Consider the following 14,185-nt stretch of genomic DNA (forward strand, 5'->3'; position numbering starts at 1 on the left):
GCCAAAAAAAGGGCAGTTTTTGAGCAACTATATTAGAAACTATTATTCTTTGGTACATTTCATTGCAATGACATTAAATTTGGCGCACGACAAATGTAAATGACATTGCGAGCGTGCCCGTAGCATTGGGAGCGGGCTCCGCGCGCTCGTAGCGCTACGAATGCCGCAGCCCGTAGCCGATGCACACACGCCAGGAATGCGCCGTTCAGTTTTTGCGCGTTGCCTCTTTTCTTTTTTTGAGATTTTTTGCCTTGTGATTGCTCGGTGTGAAGATTTTTAGAGTCCCTAAGTCACCGTAGGTGGAAACGAATATGCAAACATTGTTTTGTCTTAGCTTACTTATTATATTAAGATAATAATATCTGGAACGTATTTTCTTTCAAATAAAAGAAATAATTAAAATACTTATTTTATTAAAAGCGGTTCACGCAATTTAAAATTACCACCAAAAACCTACATAACACGTCTAGTTTGTATAAATTAGTAACCTAATTTCCCGAGAGATGGCGTTGTACTTTGGACTACTTCGCGCTTTTAAGATTTTTCCTGAGGTGATGGGGTCAGTCAGGACGGGTACGCGTATAAGGTATTAAATTGTCGAATTTTTCGGTTGGTCTCTCATTGTCATTGGTGGTATTTTGTTCTTGGTCGTTGTGTATCGTTCATTGTAACTCTTTATGTGGGGACGGAAAACTACGGAACCCTACACTGAGCGTGGCTCGACACGCTTTTGGCCGGTTATTTTTTTTTTATAAGAATATCTCACCTATTTTTATTTCATTGTAAGACAAATAATTTTTTAAACAAACAAAAAAACCTAAATCAATCAAAATGTAAATCCAATTTCGCTCACATAATTTCCGAAACACGTTTACAAAATACTCGGCCGTCAGGTATCAAGTATTTGATTGTAGCGGCGCCGACGGGCGATAAATCTTAATATAAACAATATTAGCGAGCAGCCGCTACCTGCCGGCGCGATTACCTGGTATGGAACAGGGATAAATACCTACTAGCTAGTATTAGTAAGTTTACCTAAGCTAGCTAATAATAATACCAAGCATAGGTAGTACAGTCAGCAGCAGAAGTTCCGTAACGAGCAACTTGACACGATCTTATTTTTAAGACAATAAGAGCGTGTTAGGATCATTGTAAACACCTTGCCCGTTACGGAACTTCTGCTGCTGACTGTACATATAAGTATTTATATTTGGTAGTATTTGCATCATTTTTAGGGTTCCGTAGTCAACTAGGAACCCTTATAGTTTCGCCATGTCTGTCTGTCCGTCCGTCCGTCCGTCCGCGGATAATCTCAGTAACCGTAAGCACTAGAAAGCTGAAAATTGGTACCAATATGTATATCAATCACGCCAACAAAGTGCAAAAATAAAAAATAGAAAAAAATGTTTTATTAGGCTACCCCCCTACATGTAAAGTGGGGGCTGATATTTTTTTTCATTCCAACCCCAACGTGTGATATATTGTTGGATAGGTATTTAAAAATGAATAAGGGTTTACTAAAATCGTTTTTTGATAATATTGATAGTTTTGAAAATAATCGCTCCTAAAGGAAAAAAAAGTGCGTCCCCCCCCTCTAACTTTTGAACCATATATTTAAAAATTATAAAAAAAAATCACAAAAGTAGAACTTTACAAAGACTTTCTAGGAAAATTGTTTTGAACTTGATAGGTTCAGTAGTTTTTGAGAAAAATACGGAAAACTACGGAACCCTACACTGAGCGTGGCCCGACACGCTCTTGGCCGTTTTTTTTTGTAACACATCCCTACACCGTAACAGCATGAAGGTACAGATACTACAGATGTAGTGCGAAAAGATTTGCCTTCGTATTTTTCCGGAAACGTACGAACGTGTCATGCTATTCCAGTCAGTCTCAGTGCAAGATGTACTGACATTGACTGAACTAGCATGACAAATACGATCGTTTCCGGAAAAATACGAAGGAAACCCTTTTCGCACTACATCTGTAAATATTTAATACATTTTGTTGTCAATTTCAGCTTAGATTACTCTTATGCTAAGTCGCTGTCTGCCATGTTGATTACGTACAGTCACCGGCATAAATATGTGATGATTACTGTACCTTGTCATATTAACGTTTTGTTTGAAATGTCATACGAAATTGTCTATTTACTGTTTAAACTTTATGCACCGAGTTAGTATGAAACAGTTGTATACAATATTTCAGTGTTCTTTGAAGCATTAGAAATATACTGCTAAAATATTATACGAATATTCGCTTGGTGCATGACAAGTACTGTTCTTATTTTTTAATGTTTTTTAAAATTAAATTCAACCAATGGCTGCCGCTAGCATTAGTATTCCATTCACATACCATCAGATTACGTGGATTGGTAACAATAAGGTTACGGTGACCGCTTTCCATCAGGCGGACCATATACCTATTTGCCACAGAGGTGGTATATAAAAAAAATGCGCTATTCTTTTAGGCACCTTAAATACTTATTCATATTCATATTCATATTTATTTATTTCGTAAATGCACAGATACATTACACGTCAACAGTTACAGTTCATATATTAAAATTTAGAATAAATTCATTTTCCGATCTGTTGCATGTTCAGTTAAATACCTAGTATGGATCCGGTATAAATACTAGGCAATAAAAATAACATTGTGTAAATTTTATTTAAGTTGATTGACTATTTGAACTCTGGCACGTGGATCTGAAATCAAAGTTTTATATATAATTTACTTCTGTCTTTATTATTGATTCAGGCCTGTTCTCATTGCCGAAGAAAACTAAAAGCAAAATTTTCCCACAAAATCCATACTAATATTATAAATGGGAAAGTCTTGTGTGTCTGTTTGTTTGTCCGTCTTTCACGGCAAAACGGAACGACGAATTGACGTGATTTTTTAAGTGGAGGTAGTTGAAGGGATGGAGAGTGATGTAGGCTACTTTTTGTCTCTTTCTAACGCAAGCGAAGCCGCGGGCAAAAGCTAGTACTTAAATAATGCTGTACTCAAGTTGTCTGATAAATAAACTAGTAAGAAAAGAGACGCGATGATAGCGTGAGCGAGTTATAAGTAGTTCGTCGCCGTAAATCGCTCGCTCTCTCTTTTATTTACACGGGAACGACTATCTTTTGTTTCTTTTCTATCGCGAATAGCTCATAGTTTAAATACACGCTTTTGGTGGGACCAGCGCCTAACTATTATGTCGTGGCCAATAAAGTCAAGCAGTAACAATTAAAGAGTGTTATCATTTTAGTCGTACATCAAGTAAGTCGCCTTGTAAAGATTTCTACTCTTTTTTGCTCGGCTGTAAAATCGACCTCACAGTAACAATTTGGACACCTAGGGCGGTTACTAAAGAGTTTAGTTTTGGATGAGAGAAAGGGACACAGGTATAGCAGTTACATAGTTCCGTCTCTCTCTTACCCTAAACTTCATGGTAGCCCTCCTGATTATACCAAATAGTTCTCAAGCACGCGCCATCGCCAAACAGTTAATAAACAATTACCCGAACAGCTCGCGATATAAATCAACCAAATCGAATTAATTCGCCCGAATTTATTCCATTCGATTCATCGTCATTTGTCCGATTTGAAAGTTCGATGAACTTCTACCACCGATTAGGAGTTTATCCTAGCTTTTACTATGTCGTATATCAACGTTGTTGCAATTTTAACTAAATTTCCCTTTGGATAGAATTCATTTTGCATTGGATGAGTGGAGATACTGTTGAGGTTATCAAATGCTAGTGGAGTTGTAATGGATTTAAGTTATTGCTTTGTGCAGACAAGGTATAAATATAGATGCGGACTATGTATACAAGACTTTATTGCTTATAATATATTATATGTTAAGGTTGGGGATACGTATTTTTGGCAAATTTTTGTGGCGCCATCTATTTATTTATTTATTTATTTATTATTCAAATAAGTTACACAGCATAACAGTAAAACCAAAGCACTGTGAAACTAAAAAATAAAAACAATAGGTATAGCACATAAATCAGTAAAAATCAGACAAAAAAAAAACAATATTCTATTTATTCTATTTAGGCGACGTCGTAACAGCGTGGCTCCGTTGCGTCGTCTGACACGGCGTAGGGTTCGGCAGGTTGCCCCGGAACCGCCGAAACAGCACGCCCTTCGGCCAGAAGTCTGCACTCGCGATGGTGTCCTGCAGCGGCCGCGGCACTCGCAACACAAACGAACTGAAGTGCACGTAGTGGCGCGACTGTAGCTGGAACACTCTCAGCGTGTAGCCAGTCTTCTGGCGAACGTACTCCACCACCTCATCAGCCCCGGCGGAGTAGTGCAAGCGCGACACGTAGAGCGCCCTACTCGGCGTAGCAATCCGTAGACCTGAATTCACAGGTTCCGCATTGCCACACATAGTCTTACGAGGCACCCTGCGCGCCTTGCTCTTCTTTTGCACCAATGTGAATCCCTCCTCATCCACTTTGGTGCGGGCAGACTTTTCCACAGAGCCCGTGATACCTTTACAGGTGCATTTACCCGGTTCGTTGCGACGGACTCACCGACAACGTCAGCATATGCACGCTGACGCGAGTTCGTTGGGACATGTGGCGGCCGGACGCGCGGGGGGCGCGCGGGCGGCGGATCGGCGCGTGCGACACATTTTACTGCGCCGGCAACAGGCAAACAAACCGACTTGTCAGCAGGTCGATTATCAGACTTGAAATTTGAAGCCGCTGTCTGAGTTGGGGCAATTCGCAAACATTTTATTTCTTCACGTAACTCAGAAATAGTAATTAGGCTAGCTTCAAACTTCGTATTCATTTCGGCTAAACTTGTTCTTAGGGCCACGATTTCCTTAAACAAGCATCTGACGTCGACGTCTATGTGTGGTGTAGTGTATGCGCGTTCTTAGGCGGTCGCATTTTAATGTATGGGATGGTTGATCTTCTTCTATTTAATCTATGCATGGCATGGCCATGCATTGGGGTAATTCCGAAAGTCACATAAAAATCACCATTATTTCTATCATATCAAGATTCCCCTTTCGGCTACTCATCCTATAATTTGTAAAATAAAATAAAAACAAATATTATTTAAACTCCCGTATGTTCTGATTTTCCCAAACTTAATAAGCTCATGTTTATGCGATGACCACTCAGTAATAAAATACAGTAATCTCATTTCGCGCGAAATGTTAAATGAACCGTATTTCAAGCAAAATGTTCGGTTTCCAAAAAAGACAATATAATAAAATGTAATTTCTGCTTGTATACAACCTGTTTTTATTGATTTTCGTTAACTTTAAGGGAAGGTTCTTTAAATGAGTTACAATTAATTTCTCTAAGTTATTAAAAAAAAAAGTAACGGTTCTATGTATAAGTTTTGTGCAACCTATATAACTTCCTAGTATTATTTTTATTTATTATGACATTCAGATACTAGACACTAACTTAAATATTATTCTTAAGGGTCTCTCACATTTAATTTATTATGTATGAAAACGGTTGCAAAAGATTTTTTTCGAATTTTAAAAGGTGTCGAATTTAACGTTAAACAAAAAGAACACGGTGTATAATAAAATATAAGGGCGCCATTTGTAATTTGTGCTTGTTTATAAACACGTCCGTTTTGTATTCTGACGCTAACTCGAGGTTAATACTCTCTGATCTCGCGTTATGACCCTTAACACACAGATTACTTAGCAGATACACCATGAAAGACGAATAAAATGGTCTTGGTACTACGCTTCACATTTTTAAAATACAGGTTAACTCATAGTAACTAGGCAAAGATTACTCTGTGCACTATGGACAATATACAACTTAGATACTTAAATAAAATACAATAAAAGACAATTTTCATAACACAAAATTTTTATAACACAACAAATGCTATTTCCAGGGTTCTAACCCGGGTCCTTAATCTGTTATGTACGCAGGGTTATTAAGCGCTTGGCTAGGACGCCTTTAAAGAACTTTAGGGTTAATATTTCAAGCTTTTATTCAACTTGCCTTGTTAGTATCTTAGTTTGGGTCAAAACGTAGAAGCTAAATTTGACCCACTTTCCGGTTTCCGATTGAGCTGGAATAATAATAATAATAAATCACGTGATAATGCAATATCATGGTACCATGGAGCTGATCTGATGATGGAGCACAAAGGTGGTCATAGGAACTCTGTTATGAAGCGTCGTATCCCCATCGAGTAAGGGGTTTTTAGAAACGTCTCGGAGAGCAGTAGAGCCAGTAGATGACTGTAGAAAGAAAGGTACACCAGCAATAAATGCTTGTTTGCTTGCTTGCAAAAAAAAGTTTTTTTTTTAACCGACTTCAAAAAAGGAGGAGGTTCTCAATTCGACTGAATGTTTTTTTTTTTATTTTTTTGTATGTATGTTCCTCGATATCTCCGAGAATTGTGGACCGATTTTCAAAATTTTTTTTTTGATCGAACGGGTATAACCCCGAGATGGTCCCATTGGCACCAAGTCAGGGTCTGATGATGGGATCCTGAAGAAATCGAGGGAACTCTTCAAATGTTATAGGCACATGTAATGTTTTCAGTGTATTTTTCAAAGGTAAACCAGTATTTACGCCTGATGGTAATAATTTTATGTGGCTGAGCTGATGATGGAAGGTCAACTCCTCAATGGTTAGGAGTTAAAGGATAATTCTTTCACTAGTGTACATGTATTCGGACTGATATATATAATATCAATAGGAACCACTAAAAATCAACAAATAAATAAACTTTTTTAACAAAAAATAAAACCGCCTTCAAAAATAAGCGCGTTACAAAACACGGAGAAACTAAAAAGCAAAAAATAATAAACCTTTGAATTCAGATTTCTTATCGTATTGCAATAATCTAAACATCCAAATTATAAACAAATCAATTATTTTTGGAGTCGGTGCCAGCCTGCGTATGGTTGGGTGGGGCAAACAGGCAATAGCAAGGCGACGAACAGGTCTGGTACCGACTGCAAAAATAATTGATTTGTTTATAATTTGGATGTTTAGATTATTGCAATACGATAAGAAATCTGAATTCAAAGGTTTATTATTTTTTGCTTTTTAGTTTCTCCGTGTTTTGTAACGCGCTTATTTTTGAAGGCGGTTTTTTTAACTTATTTTACCATTAAGCGAAACCTATTGCGTGTATTATAATTTGATAGGTATTTTATGGGAATTTAGTGCATCGTTTTGACAAAGATTTTTACCAATACACACCAAGGCATACATATAAAAAAATTCAACACCATCAAAGGTGTATCTGAAGACTTTGGCAATTGTAATTAGAATTACACATATTATATACTTAATGCTTCAAATCTGACCCTAAGCTGGAATTCCCTCTCTGCATACACATAGTACGGTGTCCTAAAGAGATAATCTATGCTCTAACGTACGAGCTAACATAATCCTTACCATACAGCCTTAAGGTCGGAATCACACCGTGCAAGTGTCATACTAAATGTGATTTTTGTCGTTATAGGTCCACTTAATGTTATGAAAAGGCGTGATTTGCGACGTTTGAGTTCAGGCGATGCTTTGAGCAATAAGCATTGATTTACAAGGTCTAAGTATGTTGAACTTGCGAAAATAAAAGTTTATGTTGATGAAGTAGGTGACAAATTAAATTATTTCAATAAATATTTTTTTGGCACGTCAGCCGCGATATTTGGAGATCCGGGTTCGATTCCAGGCTTCGCCACTAGTGGGCTTGATTGTTTTTTAACCCCCGACGCAAAAACGACGGGGTGTTATAAGTTTGACGTGTCTGTCTGTCTGTCTGTGTGTGTGTGTCTGTCTGTGTCATCGTAGCTCCCGATTTCAATGTTCACTTTCCTTACTTTGTAAATAAAAAGGTATCATAAAAGAAATAGAATATTCAAATAAACTTCTTATCCTTTTTAACTCCCGACGCAAAAACGACGGGGTGTTATAAGTTTGACGTGTCTGTCTGTCTGTCTGTGTGTGTGTGTCTGTCTGTGTCATCGTAGCTCCCGATTTCAATGTTCACTTTCCTTACTTTGTAAATAAAAAGGTATCATAAAAGAAATAGAATATTCAAATAAACTTCTTATCCTTTTTAACTCCCGACGCAAAAACGACGGGGTGTTATAAGTTTGACGTGGCTGTATGTGTGTGTGTCTGTCTTTCTGTCTGTCTGTCTGTCTGTTTGTCTGTCTGTCTGTGTGTGTATCTGTCTGTGGCATCATAGCTCCCGAACGGATGAACAGATTTGGATTTAGTTTTTATTGTCTGAAAGCTGAGTAAGTCGGGAGTGTTCTTAGCCATGTTTCATTAAAATCGCTACTATGGTCGCGGTCCGGGGGTTTTTTCAAAATTTTAATTTTGTGGTTAGGTTAGTTTACCAATGTATAGGTATGCAGACAGTGAATCTCATTTTATTTAATCAAATAAAATTTATAGATGTCAATATTAATAATTAGCATTATTTATATTACTTTTTACCGGAAACGGCGGCAAGAAAAACAGGCCTATATATAACTGTAACTACCGAAAAATATTTTCCACTAGAGTATGAAAGTCAAATTACTCGATATTACCTGTGAAATTTAAAGATATCTAAAAATACCTATAATATCTGTTTCATGTTTGAAGTATTTCCAAAGCTCAGTTCGTATTCGTATGACGGATATCAGTGGGAATCTTTTATTTCTATTTTTGCCCGTTATCCATCAATCCGCGAGTTAACTTGTCAGGCGGGGAGCAAAAACTGGGCCTCCGGAGACCACATTACGGTACCTCGGGTTATTTTACGCGCAGTATTGTGATGTACAAAAATACTACCTATACTACCTACTGCGTGCGTATCATGAATCTGGAAAAAAAGTAACGACGCAAAAACGACGGGGTGTTATAAGTTTGACGTGTCTGTCTGTCTGTTTGTCTGTCTGTCTGTGTGTGTCTGTCTGTGGCATCGTAGCTCCCGAACGGATGAACCGATTTAAATTTAGTTTTTTTTTGTCTGAAAGCTGAGTTAGTCGGGAGTGTTCTTAGCCATGTTTCATCAAAATCGGTCTACTATATCACGGTCGGGGGTTTTTACAAAATTTCAATTTTGTGGTTATTCTCTTAAAATTAATGAAAACAAAAAAAATCACACCTCCGGCAGGACTCGAATCTGCGACTTACTGGATTGCCCGTCCAGTTGCTCTGTTCCCGTGACTCTGTCCGTCCTCATTTGTGAATAAATAACCTATTGCAGCTCTGACCGACTTACCCACGGAGGCCAGCTGGTTTTGTGCGATTTTTCCATGCCTTCCCTTAATTTTTAAACGGCTTGGGGTGGCGTATAGCGACATCTAAAAATAAAACTAAATATAATATTTATTACTAGCATTTACCCGCAGCTTCGCTCGCGTTAGAAAGAGACAAAAAGTAGCCTATGTCACTCTCCATCCCTTAATAATATAAGGAACATAACTTTACAAGTATCTTTTATTGGGTCTTATTTCCATTTGGCATTAAGTCAAAGACTAGAAACCACCATTATTAAACATACATTACGTCGAATTGGCAACTTTATTCGTCTACAAAACTTTTACAATCCCCGTAAATATCCGCGAAACCTATGAAGTAAAATATATCGACAATATCGGGGACCGGAGAAACTAAAATCGTTCCGCAGATACGCAAATTGAATCAATTTTTCGTACGAAATTTTATCCGCGGAGGCCCGGAACGTAAGCACTTTGGAAACGCAGCCGTGATGGAGATGATTCTATTTAACAATTTTGATATGGTTTCGATTACAATACAAAATATGATTTTTGAAAAAAAAAAAACCCTGACTTCGTGGATCGATTTCCATCAAATATTGGCTAAAAACACTCCCGACTGATTGAGCTTTCAAACAAAAAAAACCAAGGGCCAGTTGCATCAAACCATCTGTCACCGTTTAAGCGTTCATTAAATTTTATTATAATATGGGAAGTTCCATAGACGTCTGCTGCTTGACGATGAAGTGTCTGTCAAATGTGGTTGATGCAATTGGCTCGTAATGTAAATCGGTTCATTCATTCAGGAGCTTACGAGCATACAGACACGTCAAACTTATAAAACCCTGTCGTTATTGTGTCGAGGGTTAAAAAATAGTGGAAAGTAAAAAGTATAACATTATAGTGTCGTCCCTTTCAAATCACTTTTAACGAGACGATAATTTTGCCACTTTTTAATTTCTACTCTTTTTTGCCAAGCAGGGAAGCGATTTTTGAATCTCGCATACGGGATTCTGTCACTAAAATACCCGTTGAAAACGGTGACTTGCTTATTATTTTCAGTGACAATTTTCTGAATTCGAACGCGTGAGACTCAAAAATCGCCCCCCTGTATTCGAGCATAGGTCTAATCCAAGGACGAATAGGTGAGACGACTAAAAAAAACTAATTCTAGTCCGTCAGTTAGATTATGAAATAATTTTAGACACGTATTTTTTATTTTTTCTCGTAAACGAAAAATGACGAGGGTACAGTGCGTTGAAGTTTCGCGTGACGTCACGACTCGATAAAATATCGGCCGTCCCTATCGCACTACAAATAGTGCGATGGGGACGGCCTGACGTCATCACGCGACCATGCTTCCCGTGTAGGTACAATTTTTACTTAGAAGTGACGTCACAAGCCCCCACTCTGGAACTTTGATGCTCTATATCTTTGTATTTTTTCATTAATTAGAAAAAGCGAAAAATATTTGTTCAGTATTTTTGGATAATCTAACTGACGGACTAAACAGAATGCCATTTTTTATGTAGTCGTCATCCCTCCGCCAAGGCCGCGGAGCAACATAGACTCACGTTTGTATTAATAAAGTTCGAATTCAGTTTTGGCTGAAGCTGAATCACAGCGTTTTGTGTTTGAAACGGAGTTGAAAAGGTTAATTTCCTGTACGGAAACTGTTATGGATTTAATCTATCAGCTGTCACCATTGATTGTAAAGATTTCAAATAACGGGAAGGTTGGGTGTTTCATTGTATTTTTTCAAGCATTGTGACATTTCTGAACCTCATCAAAGATTGAAATTAGAATATGGTTTCAGTCTCAGAGTCTCAGAGACAAGCCGCCGGAGGACGCGTCGCAGTTTGTTTGTTTGCGTGTTGACACGAGTCGCTTGTCGAAATGATGCGCGTGTATTGCACAATAGCCTATGCATTGCCGATCTCCTTCCTTCCGAATATCTGTGGTTATCTCTTGCATACAACACAGTATAATAAAGAGTACCTACTACCGTACAGTATGGTCACTCCCTGCTTTCCGCTGAAAGTGCCGCCCATCCGCTCTCGGCTACCTCCTGTCATGAACGCGACCTGCCACATCTCACTCATACAATCATGTTACGCGTTCGCGTACACGGGTTTAGACCGTGTGCGTAGGAACGCGCTTCTTTCATATAATTATTTGATCATTATTGTCCGAGGTGTGACACTAGTGTTACTATTAGGCCACATATGTCGAAACAATAATTAAATTTATAAATTTGTAAAAACCCAATCAGCCTCCATGTCGAAATCGAAGGACGGTTTTTAGGGTTCCGTAGTCAACTAGGAACCCTTATAGTTTCGCCATGTCTGTCTGTCCGTCCGTCCGTCCGTCCGTCCGTCCGCGGATAATCTCAGTAACCGTAAGCACTAGAAAGCTGAAATTTGGTACCAATATGTATATCAATCACGCCAACAAAGTGCAAAAATAAAAAATGGAAAAAAATGTTTTATTAGGGTACCCCCCCTACATGTAAAGTGGGGGCTGATTTTTTTTTTCATTCCAACCCCAACGTGTGATATATTGTTGGATAGGTATTTAAAAATGAATAAGGGTTTACTAAGATCGTTTTTTGATAATATTTTTTTTTTTTTTTTTTTTTATGGGATAGGAGGCAAACGAGCAGACAGGTCGCCTGATGGTAATATATATTTTTTTGGTATGGTATTTAAAAATGAATAAGGGTTTACTAAGATCGTTTTTTGATAATATTTTTTTTTTTTTTTTTTTTTTATGGGATAGGAGGCAAACGAGCAGACAGGTCGCCTGATGGTAATATTAATATTTTCGGAAATAATCGCTCCTAAAGGAAAAAAAAGTGCGTCCCCCCCCCTCTAACTTGTGAACCATATATTAAAAAAATATGAAAAAAATCACAAAAGTAGAACTTTATAAAGACTTTCTAGGAAAATTGTTTTGATCTTGATAGGTTCAGTAGTTTTTGAGTAAATTACGGAAAACTACGGAACCCTACACTGAGCGTGGTCCGACACGCTCTTGGCCGGTTTTTAAAGGAGTGACATTGGTTTTTTTTGCGGTTTTTGTTTGCCACGGTCAACGAGCGTCCACGGTTTTCGTCACCGAAATGTATTGGCTGTGTTTGTGTTGGCGCTACGTCTTCTACGTCACGGAATAAAGCATTTTATGTACAGAATTCGTACTTTTAAATGAAATCGTATTTAACCTTTTAAACCCTTTGCCTCTCGCGTCAAAATGTGGTCTACACGCCAATACCTCTACTAATAAATAATGAGAATAATTATTATCTGTCAGCGGGACGATTGCTTTGACAGCGTCCGCCATAGCAAGTTTACTAGCGTCGTGGGCACGACAGCAAATGATGCCTTTAGGGTCTTGGATCCACAACAAAAGTCTTCTTGAGCTTACCATGGGACTCAGTCAATCTGTGTAAGAACGTTCTATTATATTTATTCATTTAAATATGTCGCTGAACATTTCCATCTTCACGGCAGCCCTCAGCCGTACGTACAAACTTCCTGCCTTGCGCAGCTAAACTGTCGGCTACGTTATTTCCGGACCGAGACTGCCTTCAAGGCTTCTAAAAAAGAGCTTACTCCCATCTTAACCATTGGACCGTTTGAAATATCTTTGCAGCTCAATTTCGAAACGTCATTTTAACTCAATGCCTACGCAAACTCGTCCGATCTATTCTAATTAACGTCTACTTAACTAACGCGATACGCTTACGGAAAACCTTAGCCGCTTAAGTCCTTCTTGACGCGCACGATGCAGTGAGATAAGGAATGCAATGCACGGTCGGTTGTGTATCTACTTGAGTGGGTGCTATTTCATTTTTACCCGCTAATTTTGTAGTGTAAGTTATTGATTTGTAATTTTAATTTATCCTATGTATCACAATAAATTAAATGTAAAATGTATCCACGAATCGAGTGTCAACACAAACCTGATAGGGTTTCATGGCACTCTGGTGTATGAACAAATGTAAGATTTTTAATATAAAAAAAAAAAAAAAAAAACCTGTAACCTCCTCGAGTACAATTATTTGTACATATTAAAAAATCTTGAGCTTTTATCGAGTAGCAAAAGGTTCCAAATTCAAATGCTACCGGGACTTCTACAGATTAGTTTTTGTTTTATTTTAAATAGCCCACCATACCTACCATATGTTGTAGATGGATCTTAATCTTTATGTACATGCTGTATAAAATTATGTGACTTGTAATTTGTATTATTAATAAATATTTATGATTATGATTAGGTATGTGGTCGCTAATGGACTGAAATGTTAAAGGCTAATGTGAAAAGAGTGCAGACTATAACCCGATGCGTGAGAGGAGGTCTGTGCCTAGCAGTGGGACGTCCCTATACACCGTGTTTTTTTTTCGTCAAATTCGATACCCAGTTAGGCTCATCGTCAGGAACCATCCTGTGTATCGATTTTCGATAAATTCGAAAAAAAAAAAATTATTTTCCTTTAACAAAGTCAGCGGCAAATGTCAAAACAAATAACATAAGGACATTGTAAGGGATGCCATACCCGTGTTCAGTATTTTTTTTTAATAATTCGATAATCGTAAGTGTTATAATGCTAGTTTCTTAGAGAAATTAATAGTATTTAACCTAAAGAATCTTCCCTTAAAGTTAACGGAATTCAATAAAAACACGGTGTATATGCCCCATCCTTTATTTAATCGTACTTATTTCAGTCCTGTTCAGCCGTAACCTCATTACCAAGTCTGAATACAGTGGACTAGCTGCAATTATCAGCTGTAGCAGTGCAAAGAGAATTAGCCGTATTCTGTATTCGGAGCAAACGTAGGGTAATAGGATTTAGGTCCGAGCTAAGAATACTGTTTTAGCAAAGGGTAGCTTAGTGGTAAGAGCCGTGTGATTTTAAGTTTGAAGGTCGCGGGTTCAAATCCTAGGTAAGAACCTACTGGGGCTATAT

Source organism: Leguminivora glycinivorella, chromosome 7, assembly GCF_023078275.1.
Source record: "Leguminivora glycinivorella isolate SPB_JAAS2020 chromosome 7, LegGlyc_1.1, whole genome shotgun sequence".
Taxonomy (NCBI): Eukaryota; Metazoa; Arthropoda; class Insecta; order Lepidoptera; family Tortricidae; genus Leguminivora; species Leguminivora glycinivorella.